We start from the raw sequence: 9,851 nt of genomic DNA, 5'->3' as shown, positions 1-9,851 counted from the left end.
CTGCTTCAGCTTCCATCTGTTCACGGAGTCTCTTTTTTTCTTGTTCCTGTTTTGCCTGCAGCATTTCCATCTAATTACCAGACAGGAAAAAGAGTCATGATGAAAAATATCATGGCATCTACTCTTGTTCACCTCTGTGCTAAAATCATCAAATCTCTCATTCACTCAGAATGAATTTCTGGTAAAAATACTGAAAAATCTTTCTCGAAAACACCCAAAGGGATATATTCTCGCTAGCGTGATTCAAACTAACGACATATTTTCAGGCATTTGAAGGTGAAAGTTTTTATGAGGTAATATTCTTATAACAAAGAAAGTAAGGAATAATGAATCTAATTTGACACATCACAAAATTACATTGGAATGGAACCAAGAGAAAATAAGCAGGCAGAGAGGACGGCCCCTGCACCAGGACTAGTTTAGACAAGATGTCAGCCTTTTGTTTGTTTTTATTTCACCTGCTCTGGTACCAAATCGGATGTTACTCCAAAACCTAGTTCCCAGGAATGAGTGTGCTCACACATTTTTAGAAGGCTTACTTTTCTACGTCTTTAATTGGATTTCACCACATTTATCACCATAAAATTCGTGTGTCTGTGCTTTCTGGATTCAAAGACGTGCATGTTAAGCGCCTCCGTCTGAGTAGGCAAAACTCACAAAAAGCAGTCAATGGTCCTCTTTGTTCCTTTATTCTCTTTTTGTGATCTGGACAAATGGAAATCGTCAAATGATAGATTTGACGATAGTAGATTATTTTTGAAGCGTGGAGTGAATTCTTTAGTGATTGTGAAATGTCAGATCAATGTCAGAGTTTGATCAACTGCACACCTACCCCTCCCCTGACCCAACATTAACCCTAACTTGTTATCATTTGATTGTTGTTGAGTTAGGGGAGGGGTAGGTGTGCAGTTTCTCAGATACTGACATTGACTCAAAATGTCTTACTTCCTTATGGCGCTGACGGTTTTCTTGTTGTAAACGTTCGTATTCCTCCTTAAATAAGAACGAAATGTCATGATGAAATTCTATGTCCTTGCCATTAAAAATAAATTAATCCAGCAATGTTTTTTGACAAAGAACAGAGAAAGAAAGCATGAACTTCAATCAGCTCTTGTTCTCTTAATAATCAGTTGATTAAGTTTGTTGAAAAACGGATGTTATTTTCCGTTCCTTTTCTTTAGCCGCCGACGTAAACAAAAAATTCCTATTCCATTTTTCTTTCCCTATTTTCCTTTCTCCTTCCCTCTTCCCATTTCCCTTTTCCCTATTCTTCATTTCCTATTCTCCGTTCCCGGCATTTATAATTCTTAATTTTTTTCCCGTTAAATAGTAATATGATAAATGAGTCGATTAAAATTGCATCATCAGTACCTCAAGTTTTATCTTCTCTTGCTCTTGACAGGCTTTGGCGGCAATTTCTCGACTCAAGCTCTTGTCAAAGTCCTTTAATTGTTTCAGCACGCCCAAGTAGTGTTGCATTTCTCTCATAATTTCCTGTGATGAAAGTAGAACTTTCGTTTACATCGATGCATTCTCTGTTGGTTTTCTTTGTGGTAACTACCAAGAGATTACAAAGTTATATTCTCTTGTAGCTACATAATAGTTACTAAGACCAAGAATCGCTATGTGCTTGTATTAAAGGAACTGAATTCGGTTGATATATATTTTTTGTCCGTAAAACTTAATGTCATGGAGAAAAAGTAAGACACAGATTAGAAACCTTTTAACTCATTAATTTGTCTCATTTCTGGTCTGAATTTTTAATTCCAAGTAAAAGTCTATTTACCGGATGAAATTCGAAGAACACAGCAGCACAAACTCATTTAGCTCCAGTGGCACGAGCTATGTAGTCTTGCTCGATCTTTTTGTAACCTGCTACAATGTCATCGAACATGACTTTGGCGCCTTCCTTTCCTTGAAGCTGGTCGAGGATTGGGTCCAAGTGTTGTTTTTTGAGGTGCTTCAGGAGAGCGTCACAAGCCTCTCGCGTAAACTGATCATTCTAAGTTTGCCACGTGACATACTCTCGGTCAGCAAACGACTGAGAAATACAAGAAAAAAAGAAAAAGACCTTTTATATTCACAGTGAATACCAGCGTTCATCTTTCCGTGCTGTTGTTAGTTCCCAAACAGTAACTGGACATTTATTGGTTGTTCCTATAAGTAACTTGTACAAAAAAAAAATTGAAATTTAAGAACATTTCTCCCCAGTAAGTCCAACAATGAATTTTGGGAAGCACTGTAACTTTTATTTCGTGGCATTCATGGTTGTATAACCAGACAGTTACTAAATATTTTTCACTTATTAGTGGAGTTAGGTCCAGTAGATGCCGCCATAAAATGAACAAGCAGTAGCCTCAATCTGACGCGAAAATATGCACGAAAAATAGTCATCAGAAAATGTGTAACCTTAAGCGGTGAAATCATAAAGAGTTTGTCCTGTTAGAATGTTACCACATATCGAAAATTTTATTCATCCCCACAAAAATTTTGGGGAAACAATGGATGAAGTTTGCAAAAGTTTGTTGGTATCATTTTATTCCAAAGTACTGAATGAGGAATGTTTAAGCAATTTGTAAAACTCCTTACCGCCAGTTCGTTCAGGTACCTCTCGGTTGTAATAGAGGATATTCCGATTGTTTTAGCTTGGACCTGACCAATTGTTTGGTCAAATGCACGTTCATGATATTGGACAGTTTTGAATGCACGACGGCGCTGTAGGCATTCATGGCTTCGTGCGTTGCTTCAGAACATTAATCTGCTACAAATGTGTCCCAAGCTGACTGGAGATTAGGAATCACTCCAGGAGTGTTGATGGCCTGCACGTAAAATTTAACCAAGGCAGCCAGACCTGGAAATAGAGTGGGTCATCGAGGGATGAAAATTGTCTTTAAGTTTAAGGACATACTTAATTAGAAAAGTATGCAGTAGACAAAAGGTGTAGGAAATAATCTAAAATTGAAAAACATGGCATAAGATTGTGACTCCCATAATTCAAGAAGTAAGCCGCGACTTAAGATTTTTGAGATTAAGCTAATCCCTCGAAATTTGTCTTCAAAACCAGTAATTTCCGTCGGAAAAATGCATAGAAATCTGAGAGAAGTTACGAGTTGCTCTCTCACGGGAGATGAAAGTTGAACGAAGATGCAATAATAACCTTTACCTTCATCAGTCACAAGTTCCCCGTCGTTGAAGCTGTTCTTAGGAGTAAGAGTTCTTTTCAACAAGACCTTGAACTTTTCTATCCCAGAGAAGAACTCACTGTTGATCTGACTTTTGTTTCTGTTGATGTTTTTCATGGCCTCTTCATTTACAGATGGTGGTGGCAGTTTGAAGGCTTCGAAGCCAGGGAATGCTTTCAGCGACTTGTTGGGTGTGGTCTGCCTGTCCCATTCCTTGATCCTTGAAAACCTGGTTGGTTTAAAAAGTAGTTGTAATAAGGAACCAGTCATTTTCTCCTAGGGTGGAAGGGAAGGATTCTGAAAGGAAGATGGTTTTCAGCGGGGAACGGAGTGGGGATCAGTCGTTGCCAACAGAGTATGAAGGGGGTACTATGGAAAATTGACTGCGAATTAGTTGCTAATGAGGGGGGGAAGGGTCACAAGACTATTACAGAGTCTTTTAAGGGTGATCAGGTGAACTTTATTTTGACAAAACCATGATCCTCTGTCATCTCTTTCATATAGACGTTTATATCACGAGTCAATACAAGATTTAGATCCCCATCGCCCATGATATGGAGCACATTACAATGTGATCAGTGATCACTGTAATCAAGGTAAACCAGTCAATCAGTTCCTCTTTGTTTATAGAACACGACTACGTTTTAAGGAAATTCAATATGTATATTAACTGAGCAGACTTATCCAATTACTGCATGCAAAGAATAAAGAAAGCTTTTATCATTATTTTTGGTCGAGTTGAGAGAACGTCTGAGTTAAGAGGACTTGCAGAGAGACATATACATAGTTATATAAAAAAGACAAGTTTCCTTCATTTCTGAAACCAGTACATCTCTAAAAAGTTAAACAATAAACGTTACAACCAAGAAACAAAACCATGTTCTCGAACATTCGGGTGTTTTGTTAATATAAAAAACTCTAAGAGTCTATTCCGAGAAAACAAAGATATAATCAATATTTCTGCGGCTGTGACAAAGAGTTTTTCAGGGAAGCGTCTGATTAATTCTTTTGTCATTTCTGTCCAACGTTTCAAAATGAGTTGCCTTGTTACGAAATACTCCTTAATGTCTCCGCAGTCTGTTGGAATGGACTGAGTAACATCCCTGAGAAGCCAGATGAAGAATGGAAAAGTCTTGTGGAAGAATTCTGTGTCCTCTTGAGGGTCGCTCGCGCTTACACTGCTTTCGTTGGAGCAAAGTCTTATTCGTTGGGACAACTTCATAATAAAACTGTGGAATGTTAAGAATTGTTTTCGTTTCATCTATCGCGAACGAGAGCTTTTCTGTTTCTTCTTTGTTCAGCTTGGTACTCTTTTTGGGCACAAAATTCTTTTGTCAAAGGGTTAAAGTTTTACTCTTGCTTACTGAAGAGGTAGATGAGAGTCCTTCCAGTGTAAGGTCAACTACCATTCTCTGTTTGAGAAATAAGCCCTACTCCTCCATCGACGCTTAGTGGAAGGTTTGTGATCAAAAAATGGTATCGTTCGTGTCAAAGTTGCAGTGCTTGCAACGGTTTTCACGAATAGGCTTCAAGAACTAGTTAAAAAACATGCGAGAACACTTTGCGCAACCGAGCCTGTATTTCACTTATACAAGCCTTTATGTACACGCAGAAATATGCCTCATTTATAGACTCCCTTCCCCCCTCCGCTTATCTCTCTCCCCCTAAAATCTGATGTACTTGGTGAAGGATACTCCAATCCACTGAGGTCATGTCTGGTGGGAACTCCTGCTGAGTTGTAGATCAAAACAGAAGCCTGCAAAACAGAGAGAGTAAATATCTGATTGTCATCCAAACCTTCTCCCATCACTGCATCAATTCCCTCTGAGTCTAATAAGACCACGGTACATTCCCTACCAGTGGAGTCCTGAAAAACAGAAATGGCCAGTTTCAAGTTGTGCAAGCTCTGGTGTGAAGGGATGATTCCAATTTAACTAGTTTTGGAGGCAGCAGTAACTTGCTATTCTGAAATGACCGCTAAAGCAGCGCAACTTAGTTTTGGATAGAAATGGGAGTAATAGTAATTTCAAATTTTGACATTTCTTAGCTTTCATAAACTTGAGATTATCTCAATGTCTCTAAAAGGCAAAAGGGTGCCAAATTTTCTTGAAAAATGTATGTTACATGAGTGATTCTTCAATTTTTTTAAAAGTTTCCTCCTAAATTGCATATTGCCGGACACAGCAGTGCCAAAAATGACCCTCCTGCCCCCACCTCAGCCTTTTTAAGAAAGACCTTTCAACAGCTTAATTAAACATTAATAAGCCCTAAATACAGTCATTAAAACACATTTTACTGCAATAGAAACCTGGTCTACGCATCAAAACATCTGTCTTGTCTGTCATCTGTCTTGCACCCTTAACGCTGAATGAGTTCGAAAACTGGTATGCTTTTGCCTATTGAAATTTAGTAATCGTGTCAAATGAGCAAGATACAGCCGCAGTTACCGGGAGAAACTCGAGAGTTGAAGTTTTCTTTCAAGTACTCACGTTGTTTTGCCAGTAACGCAACTGCAAGTTATGGATGAAGCATTTTAATTACCTAATTTCTGTGAACTCGTCCGCATTTTTTTATGGAACTATCCACATCCAAATTCCAACAGTTTCAGGATCAAAATGATGTTCGAGAGGGAACACCTAGGATTGATCGAAAGCTTCGCTCAAAATATACGAATTCCCTTTTCAGTATGGACCGGCATCGATACAACACACACGGGACCTACACATAGGAAATGTAATGAAACATATTTTAATCAATATCGATAAAACTCTGATAGTTGTAAATCACTCCTTGAAATTACGTTTCAAACAGTCACACCGATTTTTTATATGGGCATACAAGGGAATTTATCAGCCGTAATGACAGGTGGACCAAATCTGATGCACGAGTCTCCAAGATTAATATGCAGCCCAGAGGAGGAATTCAAAAGCCAAAAACGCAGTCTTTTTTAACGCGCTTTGACTGACAGTCGCAAACCAAAATGAACATCATAACGACCAGTCAACTGCAGGGAAAGTAAAGTAACTAATCTGTGGTGGGTCTAAGTCGTGTTTCTAAAAAGTAGCTATGACACTCCTCTCATCTATTTCATGATTACATGTGTGTTCTCATTGCGCTCAGTAAGAGCTTGGACATATATAAGAAATAAAACTTGTTATGTAACAACTGATGACGATGAAGACATGGACAGAAGGTTTTTTTGGTATTTTTTATTGAAGCCATGTTTCCAGCTCTTCTCTGAAAGCATAATAAATAAAATGTTACATGACACGCTAATGCATGGAAAACAAAATAAAGTTTGCAATCCAATTGTACAGGCAATCACATGATTTGAGTGCCATTTGTAGAAAAAAGCACGAGAAATTTTTCAGAGATGAACAAAATTGCAGGAGCCAGTAGGACAAGCGCAATTTGCGAAATAATTCTGATTCTGAAATGACCGCTAAAGCAGCGCAACTTGGTTTTGGTTAGAGTTGGGGTAATAGTTACTTCAAATTTTGAAATTTCTTAGCTTTCATAAACTTGAGATTATCACAATATCTCTAAAAGACAGAGGACACCAAATTTTCTTGAAAAATCTATGTTACATGAGTGATTCTTCTTAGCTTTTTATCAGTTTCCTCTTTGAGTGCCTATTACCGGACACAACAGTGCAGAAGATGACCCCCTGTCCCCACCTCAGCTTTTTTACAAGGACCCTTCAACAGCTTAATTCGACATGAATAAGCCATAAATAAAGTCATTCAAAAACACTTTATTTCCATAGGAACCTGCTATACACGTCAAAATATCTGTTCTGCACCCTTAATGCTGATTGAGTTCGAAAACTGCTATGCTTTTGCCAATTAAAATTTAGTAATCGTGTAAATAAATGAGCAAGATGCAGTCACAGCTATACAGAGAACATCGAGGAGTTGAAGTTTTCTTTCAAGCACTTACATTGTTTGTCCAGTAACGCAACTGCAAGATAAGGATGAAGCATTTTAGTTACCAGATCAACGTGAAATTACCCGCATTTTTTGAGGCACTATCCACATCCAGATTCCAACGGTTTCAGGATCAAAATGATGCCCGAGAGGAAACACCTCAGGTCAATCGAAAGCTTCGCTCAAAATATACGACTTCCCTTTTCTACATGGACCAGCAATCGATACAACCTAAATTTAGGGAATGTAATGCAACATATTTCAATCAATTTTGTTATAACTCTAGTAGTTGTAAATCGCTCTTTGAAATCATGTTTCAAGCAGTCATACCAACTTTTTTTATTGGCATACAGAGGAATTTATCAGCCGTGATCACAGGTAGACCAAATTTGATACACGACTTATGATGCAAGGAGCCAATAGAAATATAAGATTTACATGGAGAAATTTAGGTTGCATTTTTTTAAATTGAATGTGTCTGAAGGTAAGTGAAAAAGACGTGTAGCTATCCTCGATTCAGTCGTCTTTTTACCGGTGTGGTTTTCGAGTCGATTCACAGTGATTTGGATGGTTATTAGTTTCCCTTCGTAGAATACATAAAGGAAGAAACAGAGAATAAAAAACCGCGCAAATAGCCATAAGAAGGCCAGAAAAAGAGACACACCCATACATTCATGCACGTGCGACTAAAGCAAGATATGCTATTGTCGTAAGTGAATCTATTGAAGTCCAGCCCAGAAGAGCAGTCCTAAAGCCGAAAAAGCAGTTTTTGAAACGCGCTTCGACTGACAGTCACAAACCAAAATGGACATCATAACGAATTGCGGGAAAAGTAACGTGACTAATCTGTGGTGCGTCTGACTCGCGTTTATGATTGCTTAAGTTGTAAAACGAAATTTTTGAATCGCGGATTGAAAAAGAAAAACCCAAGACCCTCCTTGATTATTGTTGAAACTAAAAAGAAAACTGCATCAAGATAAACTGGAAAGCTCGAGATCAACGTACGTTAACAAGCATATGACGGTGCCCAGAAAAAGTAAGTCCCTAAATTGATAACTACGTTAACTATAAAAACCGAATCGAACACAAGCAGATATCAATCTGCCCATTTTTATACTATTGATAATAATCTTCTTTCTTTTCTTTCTTTCTTCTTCTTTTTTTTTTTTTTTTTCATTATTGTGCCATTGCGTATTCTTCCGAATGCTTACCTTGAACGTGTGTTGATACAGAATTTTACACTCACGGAGGACATTTGATGGGTGGGAATGTTTATCGTCGATAGAGTAAAAAGGAGCAATACGCCCCCCACCCCGCTTAAGCAATTTTGTAGGCGTGCGAAGACATGTTAGTGAACAGTGAAGATAATCAGTCTCCCCACCCTCCCCATTCCTTAGCCATGATGCTTCTCTTAGCTATTTCATGGTTACACGTGTGCAGTTCTCATTGCGCCCAGTAAGAGCTTGAACATATATAAAAAAAATAAAACTTGTTATGTAAAACTGATGACCATGAAGATATGGACAGAAAACATGCCTTTCACAGTCTTAAGCTTCTTCAGCGCTTCCTCCACCACATACAGTGACGTACGTTGTCCTCCGGTTTTGATTTATTCTCCAGTTGCTGCGTTCCACTGGCAGCTGTTGGGTAAACAAAGAGGGATGGCAATGCTTTGATTTTTTCTTGAAGCCATGTTTCCAGCTCTTTTCTGAAAGCACAATAAATAAATGTAACATGACACACTAATGTCCAGGAAACAAAATAAAGTTTGCAATCCATTTATACACACAATCACATGATTTCGAGTGCTATTTGTAGAAATAAGCACGAGTAAATTTTTCAAAGATCAAAAAAGTTGCAGGGGCCGGTAGGACATGTGACAAGTGGAATTTGCGGTCTTTGAAAAAAATTATGAAAGGATATTTCTTCCAAATTGCAACAAACATTTCTTCATTGTGATTGACCACAAGAAATTCCGTATTTTGAAAACAATCGGTATAAAGGGGACTATTTTCCTTACACCTTCAAGTGATTTCTTCCAAAAGCCTGTTTTTTCTACTTCTTGTTTTCTCTCTCGAGTATCTGCTACGTCTCTTTACCGCTCTTCCGCTTCTCTGGTTTGTTTAATTAGTCAATCAACTCAGCCGTTTCGCCACTCCTCATTTCATCCCGTGAAACTTGCTTAGCCATCTCATTTGACTTTGCGTTCAATTCATCCCACAGAGTTTTCATTTCTTCATCTTGTTTTTAATTCAACGCTTTTATTAAATCTTCCTTGTCTGGATCAACTTGATCCTTCATCTGTTGACAAAGAGCCTCTCTTTCTGTCCGTTGCTGGGCGGCTCGATCAGAAAGATTTTGAACCATTTTCATGATTCCTTTGTTGCATCCTTAAAATACCAGGAACCGTTCTTGTAAAGCTTCTTCTTCCTCTTCCCTTCCCTTTTTTTTTTTATCCACCGTAATCATAAAAATCAAAATTTCCACGATTGTGATTGGTTTAAAAAACTCCTGTTTTTCACTTATTCACTTGCTAAGTTGTTATCGGACAGTTCAATAAGCTAATCACTTTCAAAGTTGTAGTTTAAATCAACCAGTCACAACCTTGGTTTCAATCACCATAAAAACAGTGTACAGGCTCCTAAATTGGGACTTTCTTCAAAATGGAGAATTTTCCCCATAAACAATATTTTAGAAGATTTTGATTCATTTTTATGATTAATTGGCAATGAGACGTCGCGAC

General features: G+C 38.0%; 1 pseudogene; it reads right to left on the bottom strand.

Moving 5' to 3' along the window:
• The window catches only part of LOC136276842 (guanylate-binding protein 3-like), a 41,025-nt pseudogene extending 32,224 nt beyond the window's left edge, over window positions 1–8,801 (bottom strand).
• Window positions 8,802–9,851: the final 1,050 nt, after the last annotated feature.

The sequence above is a fragment of the Pocillopora verrucosa genome, chromosome 3 (genome assembly GCF_036669915.1).
Source record: "Pocillopora verrucosa isolate sample1 chromosome 3, ASM3666991v2, whole genome shotgun sequence".
NCBI classification, from domain to species: domain Eukaryota; kingdom Metazoa; phylum Cnidaria; class Anthozoa; order Scleractinia; family Pocilloporidae; genus Pocillopora; species Pocillopora verrucosa.
Note: the sequence above shows the minus strand (reverse complement) of the source record. Positions and strands in the feature narration are given on the sequence as shown.